General features: G+C 38.3%; 1 protein-coding gene across 6 annotated transcripts in view; it reads left to right on the forward strand.

The window, feature by feature from the left end:
- The first annotated feature begins 4,581 nt into the window (after positions 1 to 4,581).
- The window catches only part of tanc2b (tetratricopeptide repeat, ankyrin repeat and coiled-coil containing 2b), a 136,682-nt gene continuing 125,088 nt past the window's right edge, over positions 4,582 to 16,175 (forward strand). For all 6 annotated transcript variants that reach the window (XM_034861428.1, XM_034861431.1, XM_034861430.1 and 3 more), the window contains exon 1: positions 4,582 to 4,952. The gene's annotated coding sequence lies outside the window, so the exon portion shown is untranslated. The remainder of the gene's footprint in view (positions 4,953 to 16,175) is intronic.

The raw sequence follows: 16,175 nt of genomic DNA on the forward strand, positions 1-16,175 counted from the left end.
AGAAGGGTGTTTGTTAAATGTTTAAGCAACTTTCAGTACTCAATGGTCCAAATCTAGTTCTTTAATTTGCACGCCAAACATATATTCAGCACTAATGAGGTTTTCGGTGTCCTGTTGCTCCCAGTTTTGAGGTACAATGCTGAAAACACACAGCGTCTGGGACATAATTACAACATAACAGATGGCAGCTAGCTAGTGTGAAGAACAATCGCAGGCTCAGGTATGAAATAATACAGAAGAAAGCAAGACTGTAGCAAGCTGGAACACCTGTAACCACTGTCAGGCGTGTTGACTGTGTTGACAGGGTAACGTTACAACATCAGACTTGTACTTGCTATCTAGCTACAAGTTGAGGAAACTTTTTTCCCCTTTTGTTTTTTTCCCTGCAACTTTACATTTGTATTTACCATTAGACATTGACAAAAAACACGTATATATATATATTTTTTTTTTCTTCAAAAAATGCAATTATAGCAGTTCATTGTGTAGACAGGCCTATTCTTTTTTTTTATTGGAGGAAATAGTAAATCTGGTTATCATTTTGGGAAATATGAGATTCAATAGAAATTAAATTCAGAAATGCCCCAAAAATAATGTTTAAAAAAATAAAATAAATAAAGGAAGCCAGTTGATTTATATTTGCAATTAAATTAATCTTTGGCACCGTGCATTAAAAAAGACAACTTTATCCAGCTGTATGTGCATAAAAACGTTAGCCTAGCTAGCTAGCTAGTATTACAATGTGACCCTTTTAGTGTGAAAGTGAACATTCAATTGTAAACATTACATTTTTCTGTAGCAGTGTCATTAATTATATAAAGGAGCAAAGTTATTTGACATCAATTTAAAGAAGTTGACTCAATTTGCTTACTCGATGACAAAGCTGAAAGCAGTTCCAGGAACAAGAGTTGACCTCTGAAGTTGACCATCCCCCCCCCCACTGTTTATGGTTGTTGTTCAAATGACGCGTTACCATGGAGATTAGCGTCCCGTGCACGTCTTAACGTTGACGCTCACCCATAAAGATGCTGTTGTAGGATGCATATAACGTTAGTCTTGTCCATAATATTGTTTTAGTGTTGTCGTTAAGTCTTTAACTGTCTATGGTTACGTCCTGACCATAGACAGTTAAAGGTCTTGACTGAGGGAGTTTCCTTTTATACGGCTGACTTAACCAACCAAAGCGCCCTGTCGCTCCCTAGCAACGGTTGCCATGCTTAGTCTTTGGTTGAGGTTTTGTTGTTCATCAACTCTATAATAATAATAATAATAATAATAATAATAATAATAATAACATTAATAACGTCCTTGAAGAATTTAATTAACAAATGTCAAAGCTTTGTAAATGTATTTGCTTTATGTAAATAAAGTTTTACTAAAAGCATTCTATTTATTTTATTTCTATTACATTATACATTTCATTGTATTTTATTTTAGATTTATTTTATACATTTATACGTAGCCTACTTTTAAAATAATTATATTTAGTCAAAATGTTTTGATTATGTAAAAATAATGAATATGGTTAACTGTAATATTTTATATTGAATAGGCCTACATTTTTGTGTTAACATTTTATTAACATAGGAGTTGATTATGCTACCTTAATTAAACATACACAAGACTTAAATATAACATTCTTGTTTTGGGATTTTTTTATGATGGAACGCACCGTCAAATACTTTTTGTAAAACTTGCGGCTGGATCTCTGCTCCCTATGACCACGTGTGAAAGCACAGCCTCTGTGATCATTCAGCCTGTAGAGATGTTAGATGCTATTTAATTAGAATTTAACACCGGAGTGGTTTAAAAGATACCAGTAGCCCACATGTAGCTGCGCCCGTCCAGAGGAGCCGGAGAGCCAGTAGATCAGCAGAAGATTCGGTGCCAGTCTTCATTGAGTCTCTCTGGCTCCCTATGACTCTGCTGATCTCCCCGCAATCTTGTGTTAGGCCCCATTAATCTCACCCCCCCTTGCAGTCTGTTAAAGGGTGAGTGGCTCGTACACTGACCTTTACTGTTTCTGTTCTTTATATTCCGACAGAGGGAGAAGTATTAGGGAAAGCAGAGGTAGAGAAAGCTCTGGCAGGTTTGATTCAACGTGGAACCTTTTCCAGAGGTGGGAGGTTGGGGGGGGGGTCAGCCACTTGGCTATCTGTGACCACCTCGTCCATCACACTCACTGACACACACATGCACTGTCAGGATCCCTGCACCAAAGCCAGTTTCCAGGGCCTCCCTTAGGTATTTCTCATTACCATTTGCGGAGAGGGGACATTTTAAAGTATAAATATGTCCTTTGGTGGGTTTCTTATACCCGCCAACTGAAGGATGTATTTCAGTTACAATGCTTACAAGCTGAGATCATCTACAATGTTACCATGTGTTACTCCATGGCTCCATAATCCAAGGGTCAAATGTGGTATGTGGAATAACTTCTTTCTTAAAGATGGTAAATTTGGAGTTTTAGCAAGCACAGCATGCTTCTTTAGATGTAACAAAATAATAATTGAAAAGAGAGCAGTAACGATAAAAATACACATATATTACAATACAACTAAATTGCCAAAGACTGGAAAGGGAGTTTTTCATTTGAGAGGAATAAATAAGATTAGCTGACTGGTTCTTGCTGCCACTCTACATCTACCGACCCTCACACATAAGAGGACAAAAGTCACAAAAATTGTAGGCCCATCAGTTTTTTTTATTCACTTCTTGACATCTTGACAGGGTGTATAGGGTATACAAATCAGAGGTAAATTTACTCAGCAATAACTGAAAAAGAAGTGGCTATACTGTGTAGACTTGTGTGAGAAACCTCATATAGTGACCCCAAGACACTTTATGGAGGCAACTGCAATACCTCTCTCTCATGTTTAATCAGTGGTTGCAAATTAATCACACAATAGAGAATAAATAGATTACAGCTAACACCAGATAAGCACATTATCATACACCAAGTAATTAGCATGAATCAGCAGTACTGTGGTAAATAAGAGAGGATGGGCTATTATGATCACCAGTCATTATAACAACAACAACAATAACAACAACAACCACCAATGTAATAAATATAAACTGTTCTCAAAACATGAAACTGTTCCCTTTAAATGACCCTATAAGCAAACAATTTACATTAGTTTAAATGTGATACATTAAATTGATGCCCTGCAGATCAGCTGAGGGCTATTAACTTGTATTCCACAATCTGGTCTTACTTTGCCAGACCCTCCTCCAAAGAGCGTGAAGGAGGGTCTGGCTACTCCACATGGCATTCAGGGATGGGAGGAAAACATGCTCTGGTGAAGAGCAGTTAAGCCCAGTCCTCATTAATCCACCACATTTTAAATCGCTACAAAGAAAGTGGACAGAAAGAGAAAACACATGCATCCGGTGGAATGTGTGACGACACCGGACCAATCCCGGTGGTGGAACGTCAAGGGTGTAGTCACAATCTGACTATGAGGTGTGGTGTTTTTATTGAAGATAAGAAGGTACATTTTGTTTTCAACAATTTGGTGCTTTTAGGAACACATTTTATACATAAGTGTAAACATATTAAAACCGAACCCTCCCTGATCTATTGGAGGAATGAGGTAAATGTGTTGTATAAGGTATGGAAACAGGTTAAGGATGAAAAAAAAAGCCCATAAATTGTTTTATTTACTTAAAACTCTTAACTTAATTTAAGATAACCCCTTCTAATTATTTTCTCTCATTTTATTTTCTCCTTTATGTTGATTTGTTATGTATAAGCTCCTAGGTTTTGTTTACTGAATAAGCTAGATTCTCTGCAAAAGCTCTAATTTGGAAGTGGATTTGTAAATATGCTTTGTTTGTTTTTAAGTCTGTACACTAAATGGAAAAAAAGACGAGCCACAATCAAACACTGTGCAAAGTAAATTTTATCCTATAAGCAACATGTGGATTCATGATTGTAATTCTGTCCGATAGGCCCGTAATTGTATTGACTGATTGAGGAAGAGGTCAGGATAATGTCTAACACTGGCCGACCTTTTCTCCTTCTACCATTCAAAATGTCAGATGCCATGATCTGCATGGGAAATTAATTGAAATTTGATTGCCATCGACCTTGTTTCTCTTGAATAATTCTGAATGATTTAGGTATTAGTGCCTTATTTCATCATACATAATTCATGAGGCCTGCCTTTCCACCCCCCACTGCATGTTTGTGCCTATGCTCCGTCTGTCCGCCTGGGATTTAAGCTCATACTGGTCAGTAAAAAAAACATGATTAATACCGGAAGTAAAACAGTACTGATCACACAAATGTAAAACACGATAATACATTTAATTTAATTATGCTGATGTGTATTTTTAAGCATGGTTAGATTTTTTGTTTGCGCGCTTTACACGAGGCAATGCAAACGTTGTAACTATTAAGTGTTTTATTTTGAAAGCGAGTACCGGAAGTATCACATTTGGAGGCTCTAGTGACTTGACAGTGATAGACGCAGGTCAGTGCTCCATGTTGCAGCGCTGCGTGGCACTGGGGCAGCACCGACTAGCTCTGACTGCACCACACACACACACACACACACACACACACACACACACATACACATGACTTTAGTTGTGGATGGCCCCGACACTTGGCACATTTAGCGGGCGAGAAGTAGCCGCCAGTCCGGCCACTGCTACCTGCTGCAAACCGCGTCTGCGCCGCGTACACCAATGGGTGTCGCTTCTGTGAGAGTGTTGTGCATCGGGACTGATTGTAGCCGCTTTGATCGCTGCAGTTATTTTCAGAGTCACTGCTTAAGCTATTTCGGACCGTTTGGAAACGTGTAGACTGGTCGGGTGATTTGGATTGAGGAGCCGCACGGAGCGCTGCAGCAGACACGGTACCCGGAGCCGCAGCAGCAGCAGGGGAGGCACGGATGAGATGCCCAAAAACTGACCAGAAAAACAAAGGTTCAAGTCTAGTAAAGGTAATCTGTTCTCTCTTTGTACAGCAACTTCTGCTCTTTACAGCCGCACCTATTTACATTTGAAAGTTTATTTGATTTTAAATTTCATAGCTTACAATGTGTGTGTGTTATATGTAGGTGTCAGGCTCCCGCAGCAGCTAATCTATAACCCATAATGCCTGTGTCTTGCCTCTGCTCATAAGCAAAGCCTATAACCAGCTAAGCCAATAAACACCCCCAGTAGTGTTTAATGAGATAGACTTAGCTGCTCCTTTGTACACAATAACAAGCTTTTTTTGTCAGCAGACCGCAACAATACATTTTCATGACTTTCACATAAGAACTGTGCAACCAACACATTGTTGTGTTTTAATATTTCATGGTTTATTGGGGATTGTCATTCATGCATATCCTTTAAAAATCCTGGTGGCTACCACATAATCTGCAGATGATTTTAAAACAGAGGCCATACAGGGTGAATGAATATAAAGGTAATTGTGTATTAATTCATACACAAATATATAGCTACCTTGTAAGGTGAATTTAGGGGATACTTATGCTTTATGTGTAACATATATTCAACACATGCAGTCTCGGGTAGAAGGGTTTGCCCACCCAGACAACAAGCTGTCCATGAGTTGTAGAGGTTTAGATGGAAGAAGCTGTTCTTACTTGTTCAATGGCTTCAGGCCAGCACCTACCTCACTCAGCACAGCCTATTATCTGACATCTGGTCCTTCTCGACAGGGTCTCATGTGGTAATAGTATGTTTCAACAAAAGGCTGTTAATCTGTGTAATGTCTGTTGTTTGGAAGGGGAAAACACTTATTTCCCTTTGATCACCATTTAGCACACTATATGGTGGAAGTCTGCTTTGGATGTGAAAACCTTGGAAGTTGTTTTAGTTGTTTTCTCTTTCTCGGTAATGTGGTTAGGATTAAACATGGTGCAGATTTGTTATATGGCAAAACTGTCAAAGAAAAACATGTAATTTTTAGGGCATCGTTTAAACATACACACACAAACACTATGTATGCCATTATGGCATCCATAGAACTGCTGTGATGAAGCATTTATCATAAAAATAGGTCTGCAACTGATAACATTTTGGTTCCTGTACTCATGGTTTTTGTATGAGGCTGGAGATGACTGCTATCTCGCAGTACGTTTTAAATCTTTTTTTTTTAAATTTCTCATCAAGTTCTTGGTTTTCAGGTCGGCTCGGCATCACATCCATAACATGAGCTTTAGTTTTGCTTCTTCTTGCTATCCCACTCCTGACACACATCTGTGGGTTCACAGTGAGGTTTTTCCATTATGAGATCATTATGTTTTTTTTTTTTTTTTTTTAGTCAACCATACCTAAACCTTCGTCTTTTCAGTGCTTATCACTCTCTGCTCGGTGGGGAACGACAAGGTCTTGTTTTCCACAGTCCGAGCCAACTCAGTCCCTCCTCTCACGCTCACTGACAGGCCAAAGGTCAACACAAAAACATTCTGCTGCAGCAAATTGGTGCAGCGTAAGTTTGACAGACACCAACCTTCAGGTTCACAGTGTACTTAAGAAAGGCACAGTAAGAATGAAACATGCCTCAAATCATTCAATCCAAACTGATACTAAAATTAGGCACTCTAAACTCACCATGCCTTATGTCACCAGATAAAATGTAATTGATTGTTGAGCGTAAAATTGTTACTACCAACTATGCAGGCGCATTTTTACAGGCTTCGTGGCCTTTAATTGACAGGATAGCTTAAAGACAGGCAAGGTGAGAGAGAGACAGAGAATTGTTTTCTCTCCCTGTTTTTATAATCTTAACTGTATATATTTTAGTTTAGTCAATGAATTGTATGTCTGTATTTCTTCTCGCATTATTATCCTTGCTTTGGCAATATTGTTATTTTTGACATTCATGCCAATAAAGCGATTTGAATTGACTAGAAAGAGAGAGAGAGACATGCCGCAAAGTGCCGCAGGTTGGATTCAAACTCAGGTCGCTGCCAAGGACTCAGCCTACATGGGGCGCACACTCTACTAGGTGAGCTGGAGGTCGTTTCATTAAGTGAAACTGTCAGGAATTCAATTTACACAGAACATGAAATCTTAGTTTGTGTCTCAGTGAATCCTTATTAAGAATGTCCACTCTAAAACATGAAACCTCAGTTAAAAACAGTTTATTGTGACATTTAACATTTAGTACAAATTGTTAATTTGGCATATTTTATCCTATTCCACTGGGTATCTGTTGTTGTTTTTTTACTAACCTTACAGGAATAGTTTGGGTCTTTTTTAAATGGGGTTGTATGAGGTTCTTATCCGTAGTCAATGTATCACCTACAGTAGATTGTGGGCATCCAACCCCCAGTTTGGAGAAGTGTATGCAATGTACTGCTACAGATTTTAAATACCTAAAAAAAAAAAAAAAAAAAAAAAATGGACCACGTAAAAAAAAAGTTTCATTTTAAGTGTACACTTTATTTCAAATATTTTCACTGCGTTACCCTTCTGTCAGACGGCGCTTTCCGACGGGAACTGAAGCCGTTATCTCTCTTCAAAGCCGCCGGACGTTTTTCACAAAGAGTCGAATCATATCACACATCCATACAGGGATAGCAGTACACAGTTGTTAAAACATAATGAAATATATAACACACTGGTATCGGATAAGCAAATTCAGGTATCAGAATCGGTTTTGGGAAGCAAAAAATGATATCGGACCATCTCTACCTTTTTCTTCCAAAAACAGTAAATTTACCAAACAGAAGCAGAGTTGCTGCTCTACTTGTGCTTAGATCTGTCAGTTAGTTGGTGTTAATGTGTCACTTGGGTGTTTTTAAAGGGTTAGTTTGGATACAACCCCATCTTAAAATATCCAAACTATCCCTTTTAACAAAGTTGTAACTTGAACCCAAACCATGATCTTTTCCTAAGCCTAACCAAATGTTTCTTTGTGCCTAAACCTTAACTATGGCATCAGATGACTAAACATTTTTTCAACATGTTTTTTTAACAGTTTTAGAAGGCACAGACAAATGATCAGATCGTAAAATGCTTCTGTCATTCCAGAGGGCACAGACAAACAACGTAGTTTGGTGTTTAATTTGGAGGACTTGTTGATACAAGGGAAGATCCATTGTAGAAGACACATAGTTACCATTTTTTCTACTGACAATAATGGAAATAGAACGGCCACAGACATTTATTTTACTTACTAGAAAACATCTCGTTTCAGCTTGGCTATTGCACATTTCACTGAATCCCACTGCTGCAATGTTAAAGCCCATTCTTAATCTGTGGGCTGTGAAAGTCATTATAAAAATGTAGAAAATCACCGATGTAAATCAGGAGTGGACAAGGCAGGGTGCGGCACAGTGGTTACATCAGAAAGGCATTTGTCATAAAATAATAAAACAATAGATTGATATAGTTAAAGTTTAAACTCAACTTTTCCTCTTGAAGTATCACCAGCACTTTTTTTATAGACAGTTTTATACAACTTATACTGGTAACAAATATATATTACACTGCACTTTGTATTCCTTAAAGTGGTTGGAGTTAATTAAGAGTCTTCTAACTGCAGAAGAGGGTTTGAGTGCTCCTTCAAAAGTCTGTTGTTTAATGAGGTAAAACTCTTCCATAACAGCACTGGGCTCCACTTTCTAAATCTTATCAGCCCTGAAAACGTGAGATTGTTTCCCATACAGGGAATAAAGGTGTCATACTCAAGGATGTTTTGATTAATTTCCCTTAGTGCTGAGGGAAATGGCTCTCTTTATGGGGTTTTAATCAGGGAAAGTAGTCAAGGAAACTAGGAAGCCTATAGAAAAAAAATGCTTGGCTTCTTAAATATAGTTTTATATGAATATGTGCATTTACAGTACGTGTGTGTTGCAGTATGAACAGCGTAATCATCAGTTTAGTAAAAAATGCAGTGTAATTGATATATTGGTCATCATTTATTTTCTTTCTTGGCCAGTAACTCAATTCCAAACCCTGAGAGTGGGCAAGGCAGTCATATTATAAATACAAGGCAAAGGGAACCACAGCCGTGGTATCATACACAATTCAGTTACATCAGAAAACACCAGCAGCAGATTTAACAAGTTGAATATCTGTGAATAAAGATATTCACGATTGTCCGTAAAACACTCTGAAATTGCCTCATTTGGAAGAGACATCGGTGCACTGAACTCCTTTAATGAGGGACTTATTCTCTCCAGGCATAGCCCTCATTTTGGTGTGGCCCTTTGATTATGTAATAATGATACGAAAAAGGCGTCTTCTTAGCGCCTAATTCTTTCTTGTTAGTGAATGGAACCGGAGGTAAGCTGGACCGTTTCATCTTGGCTTTTCAGCCCTGCTGTCGGAGGAATAAAGCTGTGTTTAGCTGCTGCTCCCCTTTTGTCTCATGTACTGCTGGGAGTTAGTGACATTCATTGAGTTCTGAGGGGTGCATTTTGACTGTTTCTCAGTCCTACTTGTACCACACCGCCTTGGACTGGATGAAGATTTTGATTTTGAGTTTGTGTTAACAATCAGCCCTGTTGCTGCAGTTCAGCCTCAGACGGTTGAGCTGCAGCAACTAAACTGTATTATACAATATATCCCAAATACTACTTCATATACATATTCTGTGGTTTTATTATTACAGGAAAGGTATTCCATCAAAACCACGACAACAATGTGGCAGTATTTTTGAAAAATGAGCCCAACCAGGATAGATTTTAAAGGGCCGGTGAAGCTTTTGTTTTTTGCCTGTTTCTCTTCAAAGATGTTGGATATACACTTTAAAAAAGAATCCAGCAGCTCAACCAGAAATGCAGCGCGGGATCAAAGTGCTTTAGTGTTTTCGTTTGCTACATACAAAGGAGGCTATTATTATGATATGTAGGCCTTGTTACAGTTTCATAACAATAAGTTGAGGTTTGGAATTCTTTCACTTAATGTTTAAGTCTGCCTGTTTTTCACAGCATAGTATTGTGTATATGTGTTCAATTGTCATGAGTTCTTTCTTACAGTCCTGTATAGTATTATTATATATTAGTATATAGTAACTATTACCACACTACTATATGTCCCAAAAGAAGTGTGTTATAAGATCTGCTGTTTAAAATCAGAAAGGCTGTAGAGAATATAATACAAGTCTGATATTTATACGTTCCTGTTCTTTGGTTGATTTTCTTTACTGCTTACTTTTATTCACTCTTCTCCAATAATAACTACAGCTGATTTATAAAGCATGCAAAAACCTCAGACTTGTACATGGAAATGATTTCATTAGCATTAATAAATGCACTAAATAACTTTATTCTTATTCTTTATTTTATAGAGGACAACACAGATTAATTAATATTTCCATAAATGTGCCAGTGTTAGCCAGCTGGCTAATTTTCCACTGTAGTCCTGTGGCCAGATGATATTAGACCAGAGCAACAGGAAACAGCAAGACATTAGTACATGTTGAAATGTATGCTGTTATATCTGCTGTGCTGTCTGTGAAACATCTACCTGTGGAAGCCAAACAACAGAACTAATAAGACTATTACATAATCATGATCATCATAATCAGAATTGACTTGCTGGCCTCTGAGTTCGCACTGCAAACAATAAATAACCGGGGAAAGCCACTTGTTGGAAATGGAGCACAGCTGGTAGCTTAAGTGGCATGTGAATGCCCTGCAGACAAAATTTAAGTGGTGTTCTTTTGTTTGGAGGTAGAACATTATCTTTTAAAAAGATAATAAGGCCGGAAAGATGCTGACATGTAAAGACATGTTCAAACTGATGTATTTATGTGAAAATAACCTGAGAGTAGAGGGCTGTTCTTGCTGAGCCTGGGAAGTCATTTCTACCCATTTCTCCTTAGTTTGCGCTGATATGTCATATTGGCAGTTACTGCCGTGACTTGAGTCTCTGCTGCTGTGCAGCTTTAATGAAATCAAGTTCATCACTTCTCTCTGGACAAGTGGAAGTGTTACTTCCACTCCTGTATTTGTGCTACCTCTTACAATTACATGAGATTACTTTATTCTGCTAAGATGGCTACGTTGTTGGTGAACAAAGGTTGGCTAGGCAGCTGTATCTAGTCAGTTAGCCACTCAAAACTTTCCTCCTGGGAGGATCTTCCCTATTAGGCAGCTGCTTGAGCCGACCCCAGCTGCTGATGGCAGATGAATGGCAGAGTATTCATCAGGCTTGAAAGCTGTGTCTCATAGATGGAGCAACAACTATGCTATCAACAACCTTCACTTGGCAGCAACCAGTGACCTCTAACTTTTATGTGCATAGTTTTGCTCCCACCAGGTAGATTCCGCATCTGTCTCCTTCTGTGCACATTCAAGTGTTGTGCTCATCTCTCTGTTCTTCTTGCTCACAACATCTGGCATTAGCAGATTGCCATGGACTTAGCCATCCGTCATGAAAGCTGTGGATCTGAAATGTGTGCTTTATTAGGTTCAGCACAAGACAAATAGGGTAACCACTATGTCATCTACATAATGCTTGTGCATTGACTCTGCTGCTGCCAAGGCTTTTTAAATGTGATCTGGGGGCTGGCGCAAAGTTGTCAACTGAAACACTAGTGCTCTGTCACGTCTAAATAGCTCCACTGTTCCTCTGTGTGTGGTGTGCGGTTAGCAGTGGGAGATGGGCCTCTGCTCTGTAATGTGGAGTGCTATTAATGGGTTAACTCAATTATAATTTGCCAGGCCTTTCTGTGTCTGTAGAACATAATGGACACGTTGTTGTTAATATAGCTGCTTCCATTTGCTTTGTGTGATAAAACAGGGTGTGACGATGAGTGTAGGAGTGTACGAAAAAAAGGATTTTATGAAAAGTAGCATTGTTTTGAGTTTGTGCCTGCACTGTGTTCAATGATTCCCTTTGTATTCAGCAACTACAACAGAAAACCCTGAAAAATAATACCAGTCCAACAGCTAGAGAAGATACAGACACAACCTTAATTCTCCATTGCGTAACTTTCAGACTCTTTTGTCAACAACTGTTTTCAAATTTAAGAATTAATTGACACAATATCACAGTGCTCGTGTCATGATATTATATAATTGTGGTTTTAAACATATTGTGATATATGGCAATTTATTACCTTATTTCCAACTTTAAATTATGTTCCCAAAGGAAATAATTTGTCAACATCTGTTTTATCTAAAAACATAATTTTCTCTGTCTGTTCACCTCACTTCAATGTTCTATGTAGTGGACTGAAAAAGCAATTGATTTTATTATTCTAGTACCAAAAAGTTGAATTATTATGTGCAATTCATGTATTTAGTGCAATAGAGGCCAACACTTGCCAACCCTGTAACAATACAGCATTACCCCTTAAAAATATTGCAATACAATGCCTTGCCCCCCCCCCACCCCTAGCGAATAGCCAATGAGAGGCCAGTTCAGTGTGGTCAGGCAGAGCCAGCTTTTTTTTTTTTTTATTTGTTCCTAGTTTTTTTGTTGTACACATGAGCTGATGACTTTAGTCTTGTATCAGTTGTCAGTAGTTTGTTGTTGTGTTGTGTCAACATGTTTGTGATATCAAATCATTTAGCACCATTGTTGCCAAAGAGTCAGCCGGTTTTCATTGCATCTGCTTAGTTCCACGTCCCTGTGCTAATACGATCTGATCTATTATGACATTTTTGACAGAGGAAAAAAAAATTGTTTCTTCGTACAATGCCTTTGAAAACTTAATCTGGATTTTTAAAATTCCTCTTTTGTGTCTCCAGTCAAAACACTGTGTGGACCCCCCCCCCTTCCCCAAAATTGCCAGACCGGCAATAAAAGATGAAAAAAAGCCCAACACTGGTAAAAATCTAGCTTTCTTTCAAATGAGAGGGTTTTCAGTGTTGATTTTTGCTTTAAAAAAGACATAAAGGTTTTGATATTATATTTCTCCTTGCTCTGCCTAAGAATGCCTAAAGATCCTTTTTTTCATTCTCAAGAGCACCTTAAGGTTTCCTGGACTAAATGCATGTTACACTGATCGAGCACGTGGCCTCTGCATTCCTTTGGTATTTACTTTTGAGTTAGGTTAACTGTTATTGGGGTTTAAGTCCTTGCCATTTATCTATATTTTGTGACATTGTATAGTAATAAGAGTAATCAATTAAATCATAATTCACAGATTAATTGTCAGAAGAAATATCCCTAATTGGAGTAATTCTCATTTCACATGAAAAGCTGATAAAATAAAGTGGTATGCAGTACGTATGTTCAAAATTGTATTTTCCAGGAACGTACTTATAGATTTTATTCAAGTATAACCTATTAAAAAAGGAGCAATATAACATACTGAGTGTGCTTTACTAAACATTTAAAATGTGGTGCGCACATCACATTGTGATTAAATGAATCAAAGCTAAGTGGCCCTTGCTCTGCATGCTGTCAGTCTGGTGCCTTGTAATGCTACGTGGAACAGTATGCAGGCTATTTTTAAGAGCTATTGTATTTAACTCAAGGCCAAAATGGTTTTGCTCAAGCTGCACACACTTGTACATTTCAAAAAGTCTAAGTGCACACAGATCAAAAAGATGTTCTCAGTTCAACCAAATGTCAGATTACTGACCGCAATGCTTGCAGCTGCATGGGTTTGTCCCTTGCAAATGAAAAGTCTCCACTCTAGCTTTACTGTGGGATCTACAGTTGCGTACCCCTTGGTGGCAGTTATGTAATGTATAAGTATAATGCACTTTGTCAAACGCAGTATTTTAAAGATCCTGTATTTCTGTGTAAATGCAGAACATTCTGTACTATGTTCTTCATAATGCATTAAAACCTTTTTTAAGGATTTGCTTGTTTTCTATGATCTGAATAGACAATTGGCCTTGTTGATAGAGTCCATACACAGACAGCACCAGGGCAGTTTTCAAAGAGTGGCGTTCTTCAACAGTGGCTAGTTTTTAAGGTAGGGGAGTGGTCTACTGCTTAGCCTCCAGCCACCAAATATGTCCTTGTTTAGGCACTAAAGTACATTGTGATAGCAGTCAGAACATAGAGTCCCCTCTGAGTCAGTCTAAAAATACTCCATACCTCCTCTGCCCCAATATACACACCAGGGGGCAAGAATAAAGAGGAGCTGCAGGAGGCTAGGTGAGTAAACATGCAAACAGGCTGTGCTGACCAGAGCAAAATGCAGTTCTCTTCCATACACTCTGGCGAATATAAAGAATTGAACAAGCTAGCAATTCAGGCAATTGTTGGAGCCTCCGGGGTAAGAGTTTGGTCCTCCTGTACAAACAACAAACATGGCAGCTTGTATCACCATATCGTCTTTTAAATATAAATTTAAAAACCAACTTTCAACTGTCTATCAGATATATTCTGATGCTGGGGTTTGAACTTTTTCTATGAGTGTAAATTTATAAGGACGACGACAACCTGTGTGCCACTGGTGTTTGTGAACATGCATGTAATTTATTTTCAATGTATGTACCTATAGTTAGTTAAAACTAACGATTCTTTTCATGGTCAATTAATCTGTTGATAATTTTCTCAAAAAATGAATTAGTTATTTGGTCTACAAAATGTCAGAAAATGGTGAAAAATGACAACCAGTGTTTTCCAAAGCTCAATTTGTTGCCTCTAACGTCTTGTTTTGTCCACAACTCAAAGATATTCAGTTTACCGTCACAGAAGAGTGAAAAGATATATTTACATTTAAGGAGCTGGAATCAGAGATTTTTTACTTTGTTTTCATAAAACATACCTCAAACCTAAAAAAAGTTGGCCATTAATTAAAAAGTCAACAACTAATTGAATAATCTCTGCAGATCTAGTTACACTATTACTGGAAGTTTGACTATGTTTGTAATAATAATAATGGAACTGTAGGCCTATTGTTTGTGCAGGATCCCCTCCCTCATTTACTCATTAACACATACAAAACCATGTGATGTAGGCTACTAATAAGTCAAAGGCAAAATGGGCTTACCTGGCCTTTGATGTTCTGTTACGCTGTCTGGTTTTCAGTAATGTGCCTCTCAACAGTTCCTCTGAATCCTGAATATGCAAAATGACATCAAGACTTCACATAAACATACACGACGACTTTCTTAAGCCGAGTGGCGTGTTATCTGTACGCTTTTTGAGCGCTCCGCATGTATGTCTACGCTGTATAAAGCGGACGTAAACATACACGCCACTTAGCATGTTATCGCCACTTGCCGTGTTATTGCGGGAAGAAAGTGAAGGTTGAGTTGTGAGGACACGTGACACGCGGGACACAATCCCCGGTCTCCTCGGTGAACGTCCTGTGTTTTACCCATCCACCACTCTGACCAGCCTCCCTGCACAGATTTTGGCCCTTTCATTCTACTCACTACAGTGTAAATTTTAAACACTATCGCAAAGTAATGTAAGTCAATAGAGGCCAAAAAACGTTGACGAACACGCTAAATTGCGACAATGCGTCTTGATAACAAGACAGTGGTGGAAAAAGTACTCTGATCTTTTAGCTTTATCTATAATAATACATCATACCTTATTGGTAATTTATATTTTGTATTAATAATCTGAATCTGCAGAGTAACTGAATCTGTCAAATAAATGTAGTTAAGCAGAAGTATAAAATAGCATCAAATGGAAACACTCAAGTAAAGTACCAGTACGTTAAAACTGTAAGTAAAGTACTTGAGTAAATGTACAAACGTACTTAGTTCCATTCCCCCACTGGTTATTAGTGATTTATGTTGTTATGAAGATCCACGTTTTTGCTCTGCCTCTCTACCTCCCATGGTCACACGTTTTTTATAAATTATTTTAAAACAATGTGTTTTCCGGAACACAAGATTAATAATACAAAGAGCGCCAGCCTTCCCTTAAGGTCAGGGTCAGCCAGTTTCCCAGTAGGCGACAGGAAGCCAGAGGGACTGCCATCCCTAAACGACTAATGAGCCTCTAATTGATATCCAGCTGAAGGCCCGCAGAGTGTTAATGCCAGTTCTGAGGAAGCTATGTTACGTCCTCTCTTCATTTAGCCAAGAAGACATTAAAGGCCCTGAAGCGTACATTTTTAACGTGGAGCTAAAGAGAGGTAATGACACAGTGGTTGGTTAGTGAAATTGTTGGTGTGTGGCAGATAACACAAACACATACATACAATCTCAGTTTCTTAACGTTTGTTCTTATTTTCATGTAAAAGCCGGAGAAACTGAACCGTGCTCTCTTTCATGAATACGTTCTTCTTTTGGTCAGCTGTAGTTCTTCTGCCTCCTCCAGATGTATTTCTGGCA

This window comes from Etheostoma cragini, chromosome 21 (assembly GCF_013103735.1).
Source record: "Etheostoma cragini isolate CJK2018 chromosome 21, CSU_Ecrag_1.0, whole genome shotgun sequence".
Taxonomy (NCBI): Eukaryota; Metazoa; Chordata; class Actinopteri; order Perciformes; family Percidae; genus Etheostoma; species Etheostoma cragini.